This window comes from Anolis carolinensis, chromosome 2 (genome assembly GCF_035594765.1).
Source record: "Anolis carolinensis isolate JA03-04 chromosome 2, rAnoCar3.1.pri, whole genome shotgun sequence".
Lineage (NCBI taxonomy): Eukaryota > Metazoa > Chordata > Lepidosauria > Squamata > Dactyloidae > Anolis > Anolis carolinensis.
In genome coordinates, this window is record NC_085842.1 from 139,245,215 (window position 1) to 139,267,987 (window position 22,773).

General features: G+C 38.9%; 1 long non-coding RNA gene across 2 annotated transcripts; it reads left to right on the forward strand.

Annotated features, from left to right (window-relative positions):
- The first annotated feature begins 10,542 nt into the window (after window positions 1-10,542).
- LOC134296265 (uncharacterized) lies at window positions 10,543-21,634 on the forward strand. 2 transcript variants are annotated; one of them, XR_010002894.1, is made up of 3 exons: window positions 10,543-14,963; window positions 15,752-15,897; window positions 20,485-21,634. It is a non-coding gene; the product is annotated as an uncharacterized LOC134296265 (long non-coding RNA). The 2 variants fall into 2 exon arrangements; XR_010002893.1 differs by having other exon boundaries at window positions 10,543-13,031.
- Window positions 21,635-22,773: the final 1,139 nt, after the last annotated feature.

Here is a 22,773-nt window from a genome sequence, read left to right on the forward strand (position 1 = left end):
TGTAGCCTCATTTATCCGTGATTAAGTTTCCTATCTTAATTTTTCTAGATTAATTTTCTGCAGTATTCTGTCTGAGTCTTCAGCAATTGTCTGTGGGTTTAGAACAATTTTTAAAGGAATTCTCATATGTTTTAATCATTTTTAGTCTGTACATTTGAGTGTTTTGAATGTACATTCTACATGGCATTGCAGGCCTTGGTAGACAGGAACCAGCAAAGAAATGCAACTAATGGCTCGTCTTTGGTTGCATCTTTTAGCTTAGTAGGGCAAGGAGATAACTTTTTATCTTTCTTCTTAGTATTGAAGAAACATTAAATGAAACATGCAGAATAATCGCAGGATGTCTCAAACCTACACCTGTTGATAAACTCTACAAGCTAGTTGGCATTGCCCTCCCACCTCTCCTGATGTGCGATGGGAAGTTGCTGCTAACTGTAAGAGAAATAAAGTTGAACACTGTGAAAGCCATCCACTGCATGACTATCAGCCTCCTCCCAGTAGACTCAAATCAAGGGAAAGCTTCATGAGAACCACCACTCCTCTTAACGTCCCCCCAGCAACAGCAAGAGTATCCTTCTGGGCATCTAAACCAGAAAATCCCAATTGGATGGCCCCCCAAGAGGATCTGCCTCCAGGGGCAAACCTAGAATGGGCAACTTGGAAGTCCCTGAACAGCCTCTAAAGTGGAGTGGACAGATCAAAAGACAACCTGGCAAAATGGCACTACCTAAAATAATCCTCCACCTTGTGTGACTGTGAAGCAGAACAGGCAACTCCGCATCTGTATGCTTGTCCGCAATGTCCTGCATCATGTACAGAGGAAGAATTGTTTGAGGCTACTGACAATGTGGTTGCTGTTGCTCATTTTTAGTCAAAAGATATTTAGCCACTTGTGCTCCTTCGATTTTTATCAGTTTTATATGAATTTATGCAATGCTTTTGATACAAAATAAAATCTTTCTTCTTCAAGAAAAAAAGCCATTGTATTTCCAAATGCATGTATTTATTTATTTACTTTATCTACCTTTCTCCCAATACTGTATATAAACTCAAGGCAGATAACAGCAAATATGACTTGATACAAATTAAAAACTGATTTAATGCATGGATAATTTGATATATTCTTCTTCTTTCTATGCTATTTTCCCAGTGGAGGGGTTAGCATTGTGACTGTCCTTTCCACAAGGCTTTATTTTGGGCATCCTCAGGTCTTAGGTTGGCAGCATGCATGTCTTCATTGATGGTGCCCATCCATCTCTTCTTTAGCTGTCATGTGGTCATCATCCTGTAAATGTAGTGCTGCTTATGCTACTGATCTTGACTCTCTTCTCATGATATGGCCGTACAACCATAGTCTTTCTTCCTGCATTTTCTTGCTGATCATTTTTTTCACTAGTCTTTGGCGGATGTCATCATTTGGCACATGGTCAAGAAGTGTCAAGTCAAGTGTCCATCTCAGCATTTTTATTTCTGTTGTGTTAAGAGTTTGTACATATTTATTTGTTGCTGGCCAGCACTCTGCCCCATAAAGGGCTACTGGGCAGCCAGCTGTAGTGTAGATCTTAGCCTTGAGTTTTTGAGACACACAGAATTTCAACGAGGCTGCATTTATTCGTAACTGTACGTTTGGCGTTATGTCGCTATCTATGGAGACCAGTGAACCTAGGTATTTAAATTGGGTGGCCTTCTTTAGTGCTTGTCCGTTAATTTGAATTGTTTTTCCAGTTTGAAAACCACATTCCAGACACTCTGTTGTTTGTATGTTCAGTTGAAGTCCATTTTCACTGAATCTATCACTTCATGTCTGCAGCTATTGTTGGAGGGCTGCATCTTTTTGGTGGTCGAGTTCTATGTCATCTGCATATAGGAGTGTCTAGGGACATATAGTTTGTAAATCTACTGTATTAATTAATTCATTAATGTATATATTGCTTTTCTCACCCCTAGTGGGACTCTAAGCGGTTCACAACATAATAAATGGGAAAGATTCAATGCCTCACATCCATATAAAAACATTACAAGTCTAAAAGCAATCACATATAGCCATAAATTAAATAATTAAAAACTATACAAACCATCAGCATAACCATAAAACATTAAAACATTAAGCATTAAGACGTTTAAGCACTGTCCATGCAGAGTATGAATAGTAATGGTGAGAGTGCTGATCCCTGATGCACGCTAACAGTGATGTGAAATCCCTGCAGGGCAATGAACCATACTTGTTGTATTATTGTATAGTAGCTTTATCCATGTTACATAATCTTCTGGTATTTCATGTGACTGTAGTGCTCGCCAGATCAGGTCATGGGGAACCCGATCAAATGCCTTTTCGGATAGTTGGATATATGAATACAAAATTTTTAAAAATCAGTCTTCTGCATCATGAAACATAAAAATTAAAATACAATAAAAATTACATTTAAATCTACACAGCCAATCCCACTCACACCATCCCTTCCCCAGCAGCATCTCTTGTTCCCTAAATGCCTAATGATTTCACCAGCTGTGAAAGGCAAGCGAATGAATTCATCTGCATACTTTCTTTAAAAGGTCTCTTGTGTGCATCGGTGAAAGCTGATCTTCACTTTTGTTCTGCTTAACAATTCCTAGAACAGAATTGTTCTATGTGCTCAATTTTTTTTTGTTTTTTGAAGGCTGATCTGTAAAAATTAAGATGGGAAAACTTAATCATGGGTAAATGAGGCTGCAGAAGTGAAAAATAATAACAAGGCAGGATTAATATGTTTCAAGATGTTCACAACATGTAAAATTACCGTAGGTTGTGCTCTGTAAAATCAACTGGAAAAGAACAAGCACTTGCTCTTTATAATAAACTAGCTGTGCCCGGCCATGTGTTGTTGTGGCTTATGGGAATCATTGTTGGCCAGGTGGAATAGCAGTGAATAGCCTTGCAGCCTCAAAGCCTGGCCATTTTATTCTTATGGGAATCCTTGTTTGGTGAGCTGTAATACAATGGAATAGGCTTGCTGCTTGGTAGGCTGGGTACTTGCGTTCTAGGGGAATGGTTTTTTGGGCTGCTAGCAGGTGTTAGCTCACCCTGATTGTTTCCTGTCTGGAATTTCCCTGTTTTCAGAGTGTTGTTCTTTATTTACTGTCCTGATTTAAGAGATTATATTGTTCTGTATTATTATATCACAGTAAATATAATATATTATATTTATAATCTTATATTATCTGCTTAGAACTGGATTATATGAGGCCCCTTCTACACAGCTGTATAAAATCCACACTGAACTGGGTTATATGGCAGTGTGGACTCCAGATAATCCAGTTCAAAGCAGATACTGTGGATTATGTGCCTTGGCATTCTGGGTTATATAGCTGGTGGGAGGGAGTTGAGTCTACACTGCCATATAATCCAGTTCAAATCAGATAATCTGGATTTTATAGGCAGTGTGGAGGAGGCCTAAGTGCACTCTGCCTGTGCCCTGGGTGCCATTTTGATACAAAGTGGGCAGGGCCTAAAGGGGGCGGGGTGTTCCGTCCCCCAGGACGATGGTTTGCCTTACCTATTGGTCGTTTGTTTGTTTTCCCTCCTTTACATTTTGTTTCAGCCTCTGGCTGCAAAGGCCCAGGAAAAGTGGCTTGGAGTCTGCAAGAACTGGCTGCAGTCTTCTTTACAATGATTGGTCAAAGAGTACAACATCTTAGGACCGCCCTTTTTTACCAGGGTCTAGTCTCCATTTTGGAGCCTCATTTTGGCTATAGTCTTCCAACGTGCTGCAGCTGTGCAAAGCTAACTGGGACAAATCATCCCCAAAACCAGGCCAATCTAAGCCTATCCAAATTAGATAAGTATTGAATTATACTGATCTGGAATAGAAAATCTAGTTAGAGGAGCAAGGTTATTCCGTCGCTTCTAGAACTAATCTTTGCTGTAAAGATAGGGAAGGAAAGAGTTTCTCCTTCTAATATAGACAGCGTGATTAGGGTGTAGTGGTTTTATAATCACCTTTGCCTTCTGGAACCAGGGATAATTCTGTAACTAAAACCTATAGACATTTGTTTCATTTTCTGTAACTTTAAGATCTGTGCCAAGTTTACAACTTTGTATGAATAAACATCCTTTTTTTTTTGAAGTTTTCCAGACTCAGTCGTTCAATATTTTTAGGACAGCTTATAGGGATTTGCAGTTCGCCCGGATAAAGGACGGCACGTTTCAGCTTTATAGTTTTGTTTTTTTTTATTGTCTGGCGGACGGCACACGGGGCCTACAGTTCTGAGCCATTTCTAAAGGGGGGAAATGGCTCTTTCTAATCCTCTAATTTGGACTTTATTTTTCTAGGGTTTTTTTTGTTTTGTTTGAAAGACATAGACTGGATTACTATGTCTTTTGTGGCCAAATTTGGCGTGATTTGGTTCAGTGGTTTTGCTGTTTATGACATAGTAAAGCAGCACATTACATTTGTGTGTGTGTGTGTGTATATATATATATATATATATATATATATATATATATATACACACACATACTAGCTGTGCCCAGCCACGCGTTGCTATGGTGTTGTCTGGTGGTGTTGGTGAGAACTTGTTGAGGTAGTGATGGTATTGAATGTCTGTTGTATGGTTGTCTTTATGTTTAGTATGCATTTGGTTGTTTGTGTATTGTGAAAGTGGTGAGGGTAGAGGGGGTCTATGTCCCTGTGTAGTATTGTATAGTATTTATATGTTGTGTGGAAGGGCCTTGAGTCTACACTGCCACATAATCCAGTTAAAATCTGATCATCTGTATCTTATAGGCAGTGTGGAAGAGGCCTGAGGCCTAACTGTGCCTGTCCCCTGGGCTGAGTAGGTTGCTAGGATACCAAGTGGGCAGAGCTTAGCCTTCTAACTGGCAGCAATTGGATAAAAAACAATTATTCCTTTCCCTCTAATTAGTACTTTATTTTTCTTTTTGTTGTATGAACGTAGAGGCATGGATGAGGGGTTGTGTTGCCAAGTTTAATGTTTCTGGGATGTGTAGTTTTGTTGTTTTTTCCTAGGCCAAAATTTGTTTATCCTTTTATATAGATAGATAGATATCAGGTGAACAATGAATGCTAGCCGAATGTTGGGCAGAGGTGTAGAAAATCAAATGAAGAATGTGGACAGAGCCACTATAAACCTGAACAGGATCCGTTCAATATTTTTTGTGGTTATTTATTGGAACTGATTCTTTTAGGCTGAGCAAAGGCTTAGCCTTGGATCTTATTGATTAATCTCAGCGAGAATAGAGCCATGAAATGAATTACTGAATGAGATGTCAACATGTAGGTAAATCCCATTTACTCGGTCTACTTTTAGTTGAGTGTAAAATAAAATTCAGGCCTTAGTCACCTAAATTGGTTTCAGTCAGACTATTTCCAAGTAAAAATGGTTATGACTCCACCTTTTGGATAATTTATTAAACAGCCCTTGCAAGCACCATCTGCATAACCCAGCATATCCAGATGCATGGTAACATCCCAAGTCTCATGACTATAAGCGCTATTAAAGTCATGAGATTTGGCATGCATTTGGATTTGCTGGTTTGCTAACAGCTTATCATTATGATCATAACTATGATGGAGAGAGAAATGTTCAGGTACGGACCAACCCTGCAAAAGCAGTCATAGAATTAAATGGAACCTTCATGGACATGACTTCCCCAAAATAACAAGTCTTCATTGTTGTTAAGCCATGGCACTCCCCTCCTCTAAAGTTTCCAGACGTTCTAGAGACTCTAAGTAAGACATGATTTTTTTCTTTACTTTTAAAATATTTTCTGCGGCTTTAAAGTTGCAAAATGTCAAAGCTGCTAGAAGTTTTGAGTGCTGGGTAACACATTCATTCCAAAAAATGGAAACATATCAAGACACATCAAATAATAGCATTTTAATGCCCTCAGCCAGATCCTATTTCTGCCACTGACCATTTAGAGCTAAATGAGCCAATACAGGAAATACCTGGAAAAGTTGGTCTGTGCTTTCAATTTAAAGCATAATTATTATTTCAGCTCATATCCTGAGCTGTTTGGTTTGGGTTTTGTAACTTGGCCCACACCCTTCTCTTTCCCAACACCTCTACCCATGATGTTCCTGGTAAACAAAAACATACTATTATTCATGGGAAAAGGAGCTTCATTTTGCCACCAGACAATCTTCTGTTTCACTGGATCAACAGAGTCCTAACCTTCTAGTTCACCACTAGGTCAGTCAGTGAGCTGAGAAGACTACTTCCATCCACGCCTGAGTTAAAGAAGGCAAAAACTATATTCTGTGCATCTGTCTGGGATAAAGATCTCTAGCTTATGGCAGGGCTGAGAAATCTGTAGAATCCAGATGTTGTTCAACTCCCATCAGTCTTGTTTGGTGTTAATTTTTGCAAGTCGATTTCAACTTATGGCAATAATTTCAATGCTTAAGGATCCATTTTTTGTCTTTCTACAGTATCCATAAAACTCTTCTCCAACACACTTTTCAAATAAGTAATGTTTTCCTTTGGGCTTTTTTCAATGTCCAGATTTCACAATTATACTTATCATTCAATGATATATCTTTACACTTCGGGATCTTATATAGTTCCTTTACAGTTGCCCTTCCAAGTCCTAGGGTTCCTCTTCAGTGACCACTTAGGTAGGTTGGTTTGAAACTAGTTCCGCAGAAATCATTTTTACTGTACAGATGATTAGACTGACATGTCTGGAACAGATCCAAGGTCAAGAAAGTGATTACATAATCCACAGAATGCAGCCTCAAACTGATTACAGAATCCACAGAACACATTTTGTACAATTGCAGATTTTTGGTCTGATTGTACATCAATTGAACATATTGATGAAGAGATATAGGAACAGGATTAATACATATCAGAGGAGAAGAGGAATGTATGAGGGGGAAAATAACAAGGACAATGAGAATAACTGATAATGATTTGTGAATTAGCTGAGATGGAAATAACCACTCTCATTTGATAGACTTCCCACTGTTACAACAAACAGAAATGTACGTAAATAAGCCAGGTAATCATCTTTTGATGATTACAGAGTTTTGTTTGTTCTTTTCAAAAATAATGCTTGCATCATATGACATCTTCAGAAAATCCAAATTGAGTTAAATGAAACTTGTAGCACTAATGGGTGGCTAGCATGAATAGAAATGCATTGCTGCACACTGCATTTTTTATTTTAAGAATTAATTGAGACACTGACATTTAAGCAGAGGCTGGATGGCCATCTGTCGGGGGTGCTTTGAATGCGATTTCCTGCTTCTTAGCAGGGGGTTGGACTGGATGGCCCATGTGGTCTCTTCCAACTCTACTATTCTATGATTCTATGATTAATACCAAGCAGAAAAAGGAATGGCTTTGTTTTCAGACAGTCAAACAAAGACCCCTTTACAGTCGTGTGTTAGCATAATCCAATTTACTATTTGGATGGCACTGTGCTTCACAGAGTTAGACAGGTCCAAAGCCATGGCTTGCAGAAGTCCTTCCTCAAAGCCAGGTGTTGTAGTTGAGTTGCCCTGGGAGATGGCTTGTACACCCATGCAAATAGCAATATTCCAATGGTAATATTCCTCAAAGCTGGTCAAATAGGGCTTGGCCAGCTCTGAAGAGTTGATGCCCCATCTGCTTCCCACAGTTGAGAGTAGCTAGTGACATTTTATATAGGAAGACTAATATGGTACCACTTGCACTTGGATGCCTAAAGTGCCTTACTCTGCCTTATGGGTAGACTGGCCCTACTAGTGTGCATTCCAGTTAAAGTCCTGAACAGCCAAATTGCAAGTCAGAAACCAATTTCAGTCCATTATCATGACCATGAGTGGCCTGGGAACTGTGTGCGTCACTCTCAATTAGCTAGTCAACACCTGGAATGACAGTTTGTTGGCTGCCTTGGATGAGATTGCACCCAGACGCCTCCTTCTCCCTCGCCAGAATCACTCTCCTTGGTACACTAATGAGCTACAGACGATGAAGCAAGCACGAAAGCGGCTGGAACACCAGTGGCGACGGAAACCCGACGAGGTGTCAGTGTCCAGTTTCAAGGCTTTTCGCAGGTCCTACGAATCAGCCATCAAGGACACTAAAAAATCTTACAATTCCTCCTTAATAGCCTCTGCTAGATCGCGCCCAGCACAATTATTCAAAATCGTTCGTGCTTTGACCAGTTCGGCTCCCTTAGTTCAAAACCCAGCAACCACGGCTCTTACAGCAGTGGCATTCCAGAAGTTTTTCACTGATAAAATCACTGTGCTTCGGCAGGAACTGCCCCCTACAGCTGATACCTTGAGTGAGCTCGAGACTTTGTGGCCGCTTAGTGGGCCTATCTTTGACCGATTTACTCCACTTGACAGGGAAGACATCACTAGAATCCTGGCTGTTGCAAAACCAACCACCTGTTCCCTTGATCCGTGCCCCTCTTGGCTGGTGAAGAGCTGCCTGGAAGGTCTACTCGATCCATTGAGTAATATAATCAATGGCTCTCTTGAACAAGGGGTCTTCCCAGACAACCTAAAAGAGGCAAGGGTTCATCCCTTGCTTAAAAAAAAAGCCTAGCTTGGATCCCATGACCCTTGCCAATTATCATCCTGTCTCTAACCTTCCATTCTTAGGTAAGATGATAGAGCGGGCTGTACCGGGACAACTGCAACAATTTTTGGATTATACAGCCAGCCTGGACCCTTTCCAGTCAGGTTTCCACGCCATAGGACGGAGACAGTCCTGGTTGCCATTACAGATGAACTTCGTCGCCAGTCTGATAGCGGCGGATCAGCGCTACTGGTACTTCTCGACCTTACCGCAGTGTTTGACACCGTTGACTACGATCTTACCACCGTCTTGCCATGTCCAGAGTTCGCGGTCAGGCCCTCAATTGGTTCAACTCATTTCTCCAAAACCGGAGCCAATGCGTGGAGTATATGGATCAAGTCTCTGAAAGATCTCCCCTCCTATGTGGGGTACCCCAAGGTGCAATTCTCTCCCCTCTTCTCTTCAACATCTACGTTAGACCCCTTACTAGTTTGGCTCGGAGTTTCGGCCTAGACTGCTATCAATATGCGGACGACACCCAACTCCTTCTGCGCTTGGAGCCTGGAGCAATGTCAATACCAGACAATTTCACCTTATGTCTGGAGGCTCTGTCGAACTGGCTACGTGCTAGCAGACTGAAGGTGAACCCGGTGAAGATTGAGATTCTCTGGCATGGCCGCTCGATTGGTCTGACCCATTTGCTACCCACCTTCGATGGTGCTGCCCTATCTCGTTCGCCTACCGTTAAGAGCTTGGGTGTCGTTTTGGATTCGCAGCTGACAATGGAAGCTCAGGTCGCTGATGCCAGCAAACAGGCCTTTTTCCATCTATGACAAGTGAGGCAATTGACACCCTATCAATCTGATGAGGCTCTGGCAACAGTCATCCATGCCAGGTCACATCTAGGCTGAACTATTGCAACGCCCTGTATGTTGGCCTTCCGAAGTCTACAACTCGAAAGCTTCGTATTGTTCAGAATGCGGCAGCCAGGCTACTCACAAGAACACCCATGAAATGCCACATAACACCAGTGCTGCAGCATTTGCATTGGCTTCCAACTGATTACCATGGTCTATATAAGATGTTAGTTCTGACCTTTAAAATTCTTTACGGCCAGGGCCCATCGTACCTTAGGGACCATCTCTCCTTCTCCCATCATCGGAGGTTGCAACAACCATCCCCAATGTGACTTACTTTATATACCGGGTCCTAGAGAAGTGCACTTGGAAAGGACCAGACGCAGAGCTTTTTCTATTTCTGTCCCTGCCTTATGGAATGCCTTGCCGCCCTATATGAGAGCCATGCGTGAGTTTGGGCCTTTTACCCTAGCACTTATGACCTGGCTTTTTACTAGAGCTTTTGATCTATGTTAATTTTATCAATATTTGTATGTATGTATTTTTATCCTTTACAATTTAGCTTGTAAATCGCCTAGAGCATCTTGGATGGAGGACGATTAATAAGTAATTAGATGATGATGATGATGATGATGATGATGATGATGATGATGATATGAAGCCTGTCCTGAGATAATGGAGGTATATCTGCCATCCCACTCCCATTGGCCTGTGATCTCACTGAGCTTAATGGGTCTTAGACATGCATAGGATTATGCTGTAAACACATACTGCACATTGGGTGGTCTTAAGTCTTTTGTAAATTATTCATTACCTGTCTCCTCATTTCATTAGAATTTGCCTCACCCTTTTAAGCAATGCCATCACTCCATGTGACTCATAAGCTACAACTACAAAAACATTCAGCATTTGGTAAATAAATATGCAAACCCTAAGAATCTATTTGCCTAGCCTTTTCAACTGCTGTTTTTTGAACTATGAATGACAGTATATTATGATAAGAAATCAATTAAAGGAGAATATAAGAAAAGTTGGGAGTTATATAATGAAGAAAGAAGCTCAAAATTGAATCTTACATTCTGTAGCAGCAAAAGAACTGGGATACTATAGTCTAGATAACTCAAGCATTATTTATTTTGTTGTACAGCTTCAAGTCATATTTGACTTATGGAGACCCTAAGTGAATGTATGATGGGATTTTCTTAGCAAGATTTGTTCAAAGTGGGTATGCATTGTCTTCCTCTGACATACCCACAGTCACCCCATAGCTTTCAATGCCATCCAAATCTCCAGAGTCGCTGTCCAAGAATAAAAACACAACACCACAGTAGCTCAAAATATTACCTAACTCAATATAAAACTTCAATAAATATTACCATTATCATTATGAATGTTTAAAAGTAACATGTTCCATACTCACTACTTTATCATTACTTAGTTCCATGTCAGAAATCCAACTGGAAAAATTGGAATATGGCCTGTTTGCAAAAATAAAATCTCTTCAAAATGCTTCAAGAATGCATTGTAGCACCCAAAAGTACACTATTTATTTATTTATTTACTTACAGTATTTATATTCCGCCCTTCTCACCCCGAAGGGGACTCAGGGCGGATCACATTACACATATAAGGCAAACATTCAATGCCTTGACATAGAACAAAGACAAAGACAAACGCAGGCTCTGAGCTGGCCTCCAACTCATGACCTCTTGGTCAGAGTGATTGGTCTCAGCTGGCTGCAGCTGACTACTCACCAGCTTGTGCCACAGCCCGGGCCTAAACTCAGTGAGACATAGTCAACAACAACTACCTCCTTTGTTGCTATGAGTCCTCTGCTTAACGTCTCTGCCAAAGCATGAAATGAAACTGAGGCAGAAAAAAAGTTAAACAGCCCATGTAATCCATCCAAAAATACAAAGAAAACCACAGAAAATACCACCAATAAAGGGTTTTGCACACAAAAAAGAAAGAAATTATATCAAATCTCACTATTGATATGCATAATTAATCAAAGGATTATTCTAACTCACTAAGTCAATTTCTTAATAGGTAGACTATCATAACAAGAAATATCAAATAATAAACTATTTCCTGTTTATAATAAGGTTGATCTTATAACTGACTACAGCTCCAGGATGTATGCCAACTAAATTTATGTACAAAACACATTAATCTCCTTTCATATACATATATCTAACTTAAATCTAGCTCTTCCACCCTCTATATATTAATCACATTTTTTCAAACCATCGCTTTAAAATTAATATAATGAAGGAGCTTTCTTAAATAGAAATTTCTTTTTGTATAAATCAACCATCCATATGTGATAACAAAATAATATATAAATTATCTCAAAGCAAAAGAAGTCAACAGATTTATCTCTTATAAATATTAATATTTACCATGGGTTTTTCTCCCAGCTCTCTGCCATTGTAAAGCATGGATGTAAAAAAAATGAGGTGAGTGCATTATCTTTTGGACACAGTCCATCTCGATCTTGGATTTTTTTTGTCTCCTTCCATGGTTTGTTCAGCTCCCTGGACTTTCTTTGCCCCTATTGCCATTTCTCTAGTCCCTGAGATCACCATCTCTTCTCTGATGTAAAAGAAAAAACACCTGGTCTTCCAGAGTTCTCCAAAACCACACTTTTCTCCCTGTTGTTAAATCCCAAGATCTCAGCAGATATTTTCTCCACATATTTTCCAATTTTCAACATTGTTGTTCTTCTTTCTCTGAGAGTACAGAACCATTCCAGTCCATCACAGAAAAGGCTGCTACAATTTGAAAATCGTTCACCTCCTTCTGACAGAAATCTCTAGCCATATAGTCTTCAGTTCCTCCAAAAGTTTCTTTCAGTTTTTTAACTCTAGCTTAACTCCGCTCTTAGCAATGTTTCATCCTTTTACATTTCTTCAAAATTACTTGTTCATCTGGACCTTCTAGATCTTCCTCCACATGACCCTCATTCATTTCTTTGAGCATTGTTGTCTTTAGTATTCAAAAAAGTCTTTTATGAAATCAAAAAATATTGTCAAATCGAGGCTCATTTCTCACAAAAACTCTGAATCTTTAGGAATAATCCAACATATTTTCACTTTAAAAATGGAGATAAGGTTTTAATAATCTAATTTTAATATTTCCTGTACCTTTCATCATTTTAAATAATTGTATCACACTATCCTGTCAAAACATTTTGTATACACAATACAATGTTTATAGTAGTCTTTGCAGTCTGACTTCTTAATTCAAAAAGGAGGCCAACTTGCCAAGTTGATGTCACTGCAGAATCAAAGATCTCTTTATAATCTATAAATTCCAGATATTATGTGAAAAGTTAAAGAAAGCAAGATGAAGGCTGATTGTGCTTAAAAACCTGCATTCAGCAATGTGAGGTATTCCCCAGGGTTCCTGCTCTAATCACTCTTGATCACTCATTCTGCAAATCCCTAGACACTAAAAGCTGATCTCCTTCCCCTTTATCTAGAGAGAAATTCATCAGCTAGAATGTGACTCTATGCCAGTGATAATTCCCATTGAAGATTCTTCTCACATGGAGCCCCCTGGAAGATGAGAGGCAGGGATGATGATGACAGGGAGGAATCCTTTTGAAACCCACCTCTGCCACCAAATATGTATTGTGTGTGTGACTGTGATGGAAAGGTATGAGGTGAAGCAGGGAAATGGTAATTGCTATTTCCACTGCTGAGGGGAATTTTGATCTTTTATTCCCTCTAGATTATATATATCACCTTTATATGAGGGGAAGGGTTACAGGGGGTGATCTATGTTTCAAGATCCCAGCCTCTGTTTTTGTATTTAGGGATTTAGATGTTGTGGTTCCCTTTCTGAGGTAAATATGTCTGTTATTCTTTCCCCAATTAGGTGATTTATTCAATTAACTGCCACCAATTAATACTGATGAAACTTGGCTCCACAGACGTAAATGGAATGAGATGAGACAGTTGTTAACAAATAACAACAAATTTATTTTGTACAAAGCTTATAGTTGCAGGTTTGGTCGATTAACTTATATAACTTTAAATAGACAAGTGGTTTACTCCCTATAACCACCCAGCCTCAGTCGAGTTCCTTCGTGGACAATGTCCCCACTACAATAAAACTAATAATTTGATCCAATACCGATCAAATCCCAGATCACTAGATTTTTCTCCACTAGAGATCTTACTAGATTCCCTTTAGTCTGTTCTGACTAAGGGTTTCTGTGCCAGGCCTATCTTTTTTAGCGCTTCCTGACTAAAAAGCTTCCAGCCATGCACACACACACCCTCTCCTTCTCTCCCTCACACACACACTCTCAACTCCCAACTCTCAACTGAACTGGCTTCTCTTCCTTTTTAAAAAACCGCTCCTATTTCCTTGGCTCCGCCCACCTCTCTCTATCATGAGCTAGCCCTTCGTCTCCATGGTAACCTAACCACTGGGGAATGAAACAAAATGTCTGCTGTTTCACTCATGTTTCAAAATGGCTACTGTTAACTAAAACACAAATACACACTCCAACAGACAAATATTAAACACTATAACTATGACTTCTCCACAATAACATTTATCAAAAGAGCTATTCGTCTAGAAAGAGGAATTGCAAATGAGGTCACAAGTTTCATAGTACAGAAGAGGATGCCTTCAAAAATTTGTAGATAAAGGGGTTACTAATTACAAACAATACTCTAACATCTCCCCTTATTTTGCTGGATTCTTTTAATACAGGACAACCATCTCTTCATGACAATTTTTTTGTTTTTTGTTTTTTGGGTTTTTTTTGGGGGGGGGGTTGTATTGTGGTATATTACTAGAAGATGGGTAGAGGTGATAATGCCAGAAGTGCTGTGCCAATTGGTTTGGCTGGGTCCCTTGAAGCTCCATAGCAGACGTGGTGTGATTTTGGAATTGCAACCCTAAGGAGAAAATAAATAATAAAATAAATACTTTATTTTATTTGTATTCCACCCTATCTCCCCGAGGGGACTCAGGGCAGATTCCAACAACAACAACAAACAAACAATAAATGCAAATAACAATCAATACAAATACAAAATACAAATACAATACTAAACCAAGGACCCAAATAAACCAACATATACCAAATTAAACCCACATGCAAAACCAAATTATAACATATAATCTAAAAGTAAATTAAAATTATATTTAGCATAAAAACATGAACCATTTTTATTTTAAAAGAACAAGATTCAACTGCAATTACATTAAAATTAATTATGTTGCAGTGGTGTAACAGGGCCAATTAGCCAACAAGCCAAAATGCAAAAACAAATTCCATCCAGCAGTATATTATGTGTCTATAGTCCTCAAGTCCTCCTCCTCCTCTCCATATGCTAAAGAGCAAAGTTGAGTTTTTAATTGTTTTTTGAAGGAGAGAAGTGAGGGGACAATTTAAATCTCTTTAGAAAGGGCATTTCTTTAGCAAGGCTTTCTTATCCAGAGCTGTCCCAAGGTATTTTCCTGTTTGAGGCAATGCATAATTCTCATTACAGAATGGGCTAGGTTTGTAATTAATTTTACTTTAACACTGGGAATGGAACATCCTCCTCCTCAGCACTTGATGGGGCATGGGTAAGTCTATAGCATGCAGAAGTCTGTCCTTGAACATAATGTATTTATTCATCTAAAGCAGGGTTGAACAAAATGAGGCCCATGAGGACATGTAGCACTCAATTCTTCCCCTTCTGTTTTTTTGGCCAAGAAACTGTACCTAGAGAAGCCTTCAGGGGAAGTCAATTTGTTGTTGGAGGAAAGCTTTAAATTGTTGTTATTATATTTATTTATATCTCGCTTTATCTCCCCCGAAGGGATGTTTTTCTCTTTTTATTATTAGATAGTAGTCAGCAACTGGGAGGATTCTGCAACACTTACTTAAGACCTGTTGTATTAAAAGATTTGGAACTTTGCATTAAGAGAAAGACTAGTAGGGTAAATAAGATAAACAAAGGCACCAAAGGATAGCAGTATATTTGAGGCAACATGGCTTCTGTTTATTTCTGATCTAAATCAAATTGACGTTGAAAGAAGATGCCTCCTTATGACTCATGAATGCATCTCCTTATGACTCATGAATGCATCATGAATGCATTTCAGACTATCTGAAATATATGTATCTCCCCTTCAACTAAAAAAGAAAGAAATTAAAAAGCAATGATAAATATGTATATTTTCAAAGATATTTCCTGGAATGCTTTGCATGTTTTATCACTGAAATTTATTAGTAGCAATCTATATGGGATTCTTGTGTTTGTTGTAATTTATAAACACCCATATGCAATACTGCCTCAGAGGTTTTATTCTCATTTTTCTTTTTTTATCTTAAACCATACTGATGTCTCCATTTAACCTTTATTTCCCAGATGAATGAAGTCAAATACACATATCCCCATAGATACCACACAGAAGTATAACATGTTAGATAGAAGACGACAATTGCAGCAGACCAACCAAGTCATAAGAGGAATGGGGGAGAAGACAAAACCACTATAGAAAGCAAATGCACATCGTAAGTAGGAAGCAAATCTTTAGCTGGAAGCTTTTTCATGCCCATGCTCAGTTGGTAGTGGATGTATGTGAATAAGGTGATAATGGCTGATAGGGTGGATGGCAGCCAAAACTCAACACAGGTGTTCCTTTGTTGGTGTGAAACAAAGACTGTCATCATGACAATTGCTGGTGTATGAGTTCAGCTGCACTTGGATGGAGGTTAGAATTCACTTACACTATGGCTAGGATTAAGTCTTCAGAGTCTATTGGCTTCCACATGCAAAGTGAATGTGATGACCTTGTGAACATTCATGAATGGAAGCCAGCAGGGCTGGGCAACATAGACACTTGAGAATTGTAAGGTTGCCAGGCATGCACTAATTGATCTGCATGGAATGATGACAGCCAATGAGCAAGCTCACTAACTTTGTTTGCCTTCTAAAGATGAAAAGCTTTATCTCTGGGCATTATCTAAGGGCCCTAAGCAGGATTGCATTTGTTCAACACCTGAATTGAAGACTACCGGACTAGCGGACTACCATATATATACCATCCTGTATCCCAGGATGAATGAAGAGCAGGATACCAACATATAAAATACATTGAGACATGCTGGAATAAAAGAAAGTTGAGTTTTCTCTCCTACAGACAGAGTCAGTTATGCCAAACAATTTAGAAAAAGCTATTTATTTTGTGTTTTATACTTTAAGTACCTGAGGATGAGCAAGGAGAGATAAAACTACTGGAGCATCCCATACACAAAATGAAGCTTTGAAACTGTCTACATTCTTCCATGAGTGCATGTACACTGTAGAATTAATGCAGTTTGACACCACCTTCAGTGGCATGATCCCATACCAAGAGAATTGTAGCTTGGTGAGGTACCAGCACTCTTTGACAGAGAAAGCTAAAGTTCTTATAAAACTACAAATCTTATTCAACCACATCAAGGGGTGGTGGTGGTGGAATATAACCAAATAGTCCCTATAGAACATATTCTTTGCAAAGAAAAAGGTCCCAGGCAGGTTTACTACCACACCAAAAACCTTCGCTTTGTAAAAGTTACTATAGCTCAGTGTCTCTCCATGACTCAACTGCAATGGCAATGAGCCTCATCTATCCTAAGGAGTTCTGTTGAATATGCCACAATATACCAACATTAAAACAAAATAATAAGGAACAGCTGCTAGCTGAGATTATGGGCTTCAACTCATCTGGTAGTTGCTAGCTGGAGAACATTTGAGAGAGTTAACTAATTTATTTGGCCATGGCCTCTCCCTTGTGTCCTGCTTTTGTTCTTCATCTCTTTCCTATTAGAATTTTTCTTCTCAGCTTCTTACTATCTCCTTCTAAGCAAATCTCTTTTTTTGTCCCTCTTGATCTCACTTACATGCTCCAAGTCCTGTTTCCCAAACTATTTAAACTAGGGACACACTGACATTTCAGCATTGCTATGAAAGCTCTTATTTTTCTAGCTGACCATGACAGACAACCTGGTAACAGCTCACTTGAGAAGCAGCCATTAGAGACACAATTTCCTAAATTTTGCTACTCAAGATGTCATGGGGATCACCTTTGACCACAGTGAATCTACACAGAGTCACGTAGTGTTTAGCAGCCCCTTCTCTCAGTACTTTTCTTGGGACAAACAACAGTGTTTTTTCTCAGCAATTACCTGAGCTTCCGATCAGAGCTGATCATCAACATGATTTGCATTGGCATGCCTCCTTCCCCCCCATCTGCTCCACCACAGCTTCCAATCTCAGCATACTCCTCTTCCCATCACCATACCTGATGGGTACATGCTGCTCAAAATGGCAAAGCTTGCCCTGCAATTATCATTAGAGATAATGAATGTCTCCATGTGGCAGGCAGCTTGGAAATTCTTGTTTGTGCTCGAAAAGTGCATATCAGGAAATTGAGACTTGTGGAAGCTTCCATTTCAAAGACAAAATTGCTTTTTGTATAAAATGAGAGGTGTCTCCCAAATTATTTGAATGAAGATAGTCAGAAAGTGATTCATAGTGCCTGATAGAGATATAAGCCTTTTAATTCAGACATAGCTGTATTTGTCTGGATTAGCATAAAAACAGATACAGTATAGTAGCACCTTTGAAAATGAGAGACAGGTGCTTGTAATATTGCAGACTTATATGAGACGATACATCGCTAAAGGGAAATCAGAACTGTATTAACTGTATGCAATTGTGTGTTACAGGTTTTTTTTTTCACTTTTAATCTTTTCTTCTTTTTCTTTTCCCTCTCATTCTTCTTCTTTTTTGACATCACCAGCATCATCAATCTAAATTATGTATTACTTCTGTTTAAAAATACAGCTTAGCATTTACTCTGGTATTTTTGTGAAAATGAGTATCACCTCACTTTTGTGTCCATATTCCAGCAAGGGAAAAGTGAATTTGACTAAGTAAACAAAAGTATACCATTTATCAAAGTTTCATGAAATATGGTTTGAGCAGACACAAAAGCATAAGCACAAATATGGTTTGAGCAGACACAAAAGGATAAGTTCTCCCTTCCCTTAGAAGTCACTAAAAATCAAGTAACTTCCATAATAGAATACAGTAGTCTCACTTATCCAAGCTTCACTTATCCAATGTTCTGTATTATCCAACGCAGTCTGCCTTTTAGTAGTCATTGTTTTTGTAGTAAATGTTGCAATGTTTTGGTGCTAAATTCGTAAATACAGTAATTACTACATAACATTACTGTGTATTGAACTGCTTTTTCTGTCAATTTCTTGTAAAATATGATGCTTTGGTGCTTAATTTGTAAAATCATAATGTAATTTTACGTTTAATAGGCTTTTTTCTTAATCCCTCCTTATTATCCAAGATTTTCGCTTATCCAATGTTCTGCTGGCCCATTTATGTTGGATAAGTGAGACTCTACTGTAATAGTTTGATGTTCTGCAAAGCAATTAGAAGATAGTTACAGAGGTTCTAAAGCAGTGATTCTCAAAGTGTTCTCCGTGGAGCCCTTGGGGCACCCCAAAACATCTGAGGGGCTCTGCGATTCCCTCCTCCTCCTCCCCCCTCCCCCTCCTAGCTTTCCCTCCTCTTTCTTGCTCCTCCCCCTCCCTTACCTCCCTTGTCTCCAAAAGCCTTTTTTCCTCACCAACATATGGCCCCTGGGTTGCTCCTATTAATATTATTATTACAAAGCCTGGATTGCTTTGATTATGCTTTTCTTGCATGGCAGAAGGGGGTTGGACTGGATGACCCTGGGGTGTTCCATGGAAATGCTATTATGTTTATGTTGGTTAAAATTGTTCTTCTTAAATATTGTATTGGTCTTTCTTTCTGTTTTTGCACTAGAAACAAGATATGTGCAACGTGCATAGAAATTTGTTCATATTTTGTTCAGTTAGTTCACACACTCTCCATCCATCTATAACTGTCCCAGCCCGTCTGTCAAATTTTAAAACACAATATGTAAAAAGTTTGCCCATACCTGATTGACACACACACACACACACACACACACACACACATTCTTGAGGCTCCACAAGAACCTTTTGCTTTAAAAAGGGTGCTGCGGCTGAAAAAGTTTGTTCTAAAGGAATTTACCATTACAAAGTAAATTATTTCAACATTTACTCACAGTCCTCATTCTTGTAGTCAGGTTTTAGTAATCAAACTTTCCATTATATTTAATAGGCTGCTCTCGTGGTGAAGGGACAATAATCTGGTTCTTAACATCAATAAGACTATGGTGCTCATAGTGGACTACAGAAGGAACAGATCAGAAATCCAGCCCTTCGTCATAAATGGGGACCAAGTGGAATAGGTGGCCAGTTTTAAGTTCATGGGTTTCACTGTTAAGGAGGATCTGACCTGGGGCACCCATACAGCAGCATTGGTTATGAGGGCCCAGCAGAGATTGTACTACCTGAGACTTCTAAAGAACCAACAGCTGAATGAAAACTGGTGACTTTCTATTGCTGTGCTATAGAGAGTGTCCTAACCTATTGCATCTGCATGTGATTTGGTAGCTGCACAGTGGCAAATAGGAAGGTACTCCAAAGGGTCACCATTTCTGCACAGAGAATCCTTGGTTGCCCTCTCTCCTCTTTGAAAGAACTTTATAGGCCCTGCAGCCTTAAGGAAACTCAGAGCATTCTTGGGAATCCATCTCACTTAGGATATTCTATTATTATTATTATTATTATTATTATTATTATTATTATTATTACTACTACTACTACTACTACCATCTGGCAGATGGTACAGGGTGACAAAGGCAAGGACAAACAAACTGAGGGCCCTTCCACACAGCCATATAATCCAGAATATCAAGGCAGATAATCTGCAATATCTGGGCTATCTGAATCCACACTGCCATATAATCCAGTTCAATGTGTATTTTATACAGTTGTGTGGAAGGGGCTTGAGAGACAGCTTTTATCCTCGAGCCGTAACTATATTGAACTCCATGGTTTCGCATTGATGTGGCATTGGGGCTGTGTGGTGGTGGTAGTGGGAGTGTGGAGGGATGGATGTGTTGTTTTGTGATGTGTGCTGGGGAAAGCATTTAATTTTGTTGTACAATGTACTATGACAATAAAGTTATTCTATTCTATTGATAGGGTAAGAGTTCAATCCAATGTGGTGCCATACCAGGGAGAGGTGATAAAACCCTAGAATGATATTAAAAGTACACAGTTGTAAGTTTGAACTATAAGACTGCTGAATCTCCACTGGAAGAAAAGGATGAGGAAATACTAAGAAAAATATAAAAAAACACTTGGACTATCAACAATTTGTCTTCTAAATCCTATCAGCATGAAGGGAATTGATTTAATATGGAGAAATGGGAGAATACATTAATATTTATATAAATGAGCATTCACTGTCTTTCATGTTAAATTCTGTTATATGATTATATATCTGATGTATTTTTACACGGTTTATGTTTTAAATTGTTCTATGGTTTTAATTTGTTGTTTGTTGTATGTTTCTTGTTGTATTGGAAACCACTCTGAGTTCCTCGAGGAGATAGGGTAGTGTATAAATAAAGATTATTATTATTGTTATTATTATTATTATTATTATTATTATTGACACAAAGACATAGTATGACACAGCAAACGAGATCTATATGCTGGATTTTGTATCACAAAATCACAAGTCGAACACTTCCCAAGTATTTAGGACTGTGTGATGTATTTTCGGATGATGAGTGCAGATCCCAGTAAGGTGGCCTTTTGCAGCTGACAGATCGTAATTTTGTCAATGTTTATTGTTTCCAAATGCTGGCTGAGATCTTTTGGCACGGCACCCAGTGTGCCAATCACTACAGGGACCACCTGCACTGATTTATGCCAGAGCCTTTGCAGTTCAATCTTGAGGTCCTGATAATGGCTGAGTTTTTCCTGTTGTTTTTCATCATTCCAACTGTCACCTGGTATGGCATCATCAATAATCCAAACTTTTTTATTTTCCACAATCGTGAGGTCTGGTGTGTTGTGTTCCAAAACTTTGTCAGTCTGGATTTGAAAGTCCCACAGTGTTGTTGTTGTTGTTGTTGTTGTTGTTGTTGTTGTTGTTGTTGTTGTCGTCGTCGTCGTCTCAGATAAAACTACTCATTTCATTTCAGCTTATCAATAAGGTAGGTATAGATCAGGGTGGACAGCTGTGGAAGACGAGGGAGAGGGTGCCCACCCTGTTCCAAGTATCGTAGCAGTAGTAGTAGTAGTAGTAGTAGTAGTTGCTGCTGCTGCTATTATTATTATTTGATCCCACATGCTTTTAAATGGCAAAATTTTTGCAAAATGTTTTGCAAAAAAAAATGTCACAGCTGAGTGGGAATAGAAATATGAACATGACTTTTCCCAGACCTAGCTTTAGGCATTATTCTATTGTGCAGCTGGACACATTTTGTGCATCAAGAAAACAAAATATGCCGTATGAATAATATTTCTGGGCAGCTGACAATGTGAACTTTAGTTAGGAATAATTAAAATAAACATATGAGGAAAAGGTAAACAGGAAATATGGATTTCATAATGTAATATTTATTGTTTATTATTAGAAGCAACCAGCTAAATGCTGAACTGCGGCCAGCTCATTTCACCTCAAGGCTGAAGGATTCAATGGCAGACAGAAAGTCCTGCAATTCCCCGTAATTTGCAAAGACTTCCAAGTATTACACAAATTCTGTCAGTTCTATTTTATTCCACAGTACGATCACAGCTCAGAAAAAGTGCCAATATAATCTTCAGATGTTGTCTTGTTGAGGTTATCTCTTCTGGAAATGACTTGAAGGCACACACAGCAAAACAAACTCTGCTGAGACTAGTAACTCCAGTGAACCATTTTCCACACTCTACAGCCAAAAAGACCCAGTTTCATCATGTCACATAATCACATGTCACATAATCACATGTGATGCCAGATGGGTTGGGAGGGGAAAGGTTTCTTTGGTATTAATCCTATCGCTTCTTGTATAGCAAGAAAAAAAAACTTAAAATAAATCATGCTTTGCCTTACATCTTTCAGGAAGCATACCACTTCCTTCTGCTTCTGCCAGTTCTAAGTTCTGGTCTATAAAATCCTACATAGCTTGATTCCACCAATCAATCGTCTCTCCATGTCTCGTGCTCTTGTCCGTTCTGAGAGATTGCCATCCATTTTGCTCTTGTCTGCTTTGAGGAACTTTGGGTTAGTTGATTTTGTGTGGTTTTTATTCCTGGTTTGTTTGGCTTTATGAAGAGAGGGAGAGAGCAAGAGAGAGATGCAATAGTGCATTTACCATTTTAAAGCTGATCTTTCTTTTTTATTGTTCCATGTGAATGTGCATTTATACATTATTTGTTATTTATAAAGTACATTTTCTTATTTAAAAGCACGTAAGAAAAATGGAGGGAAGGGAGGAA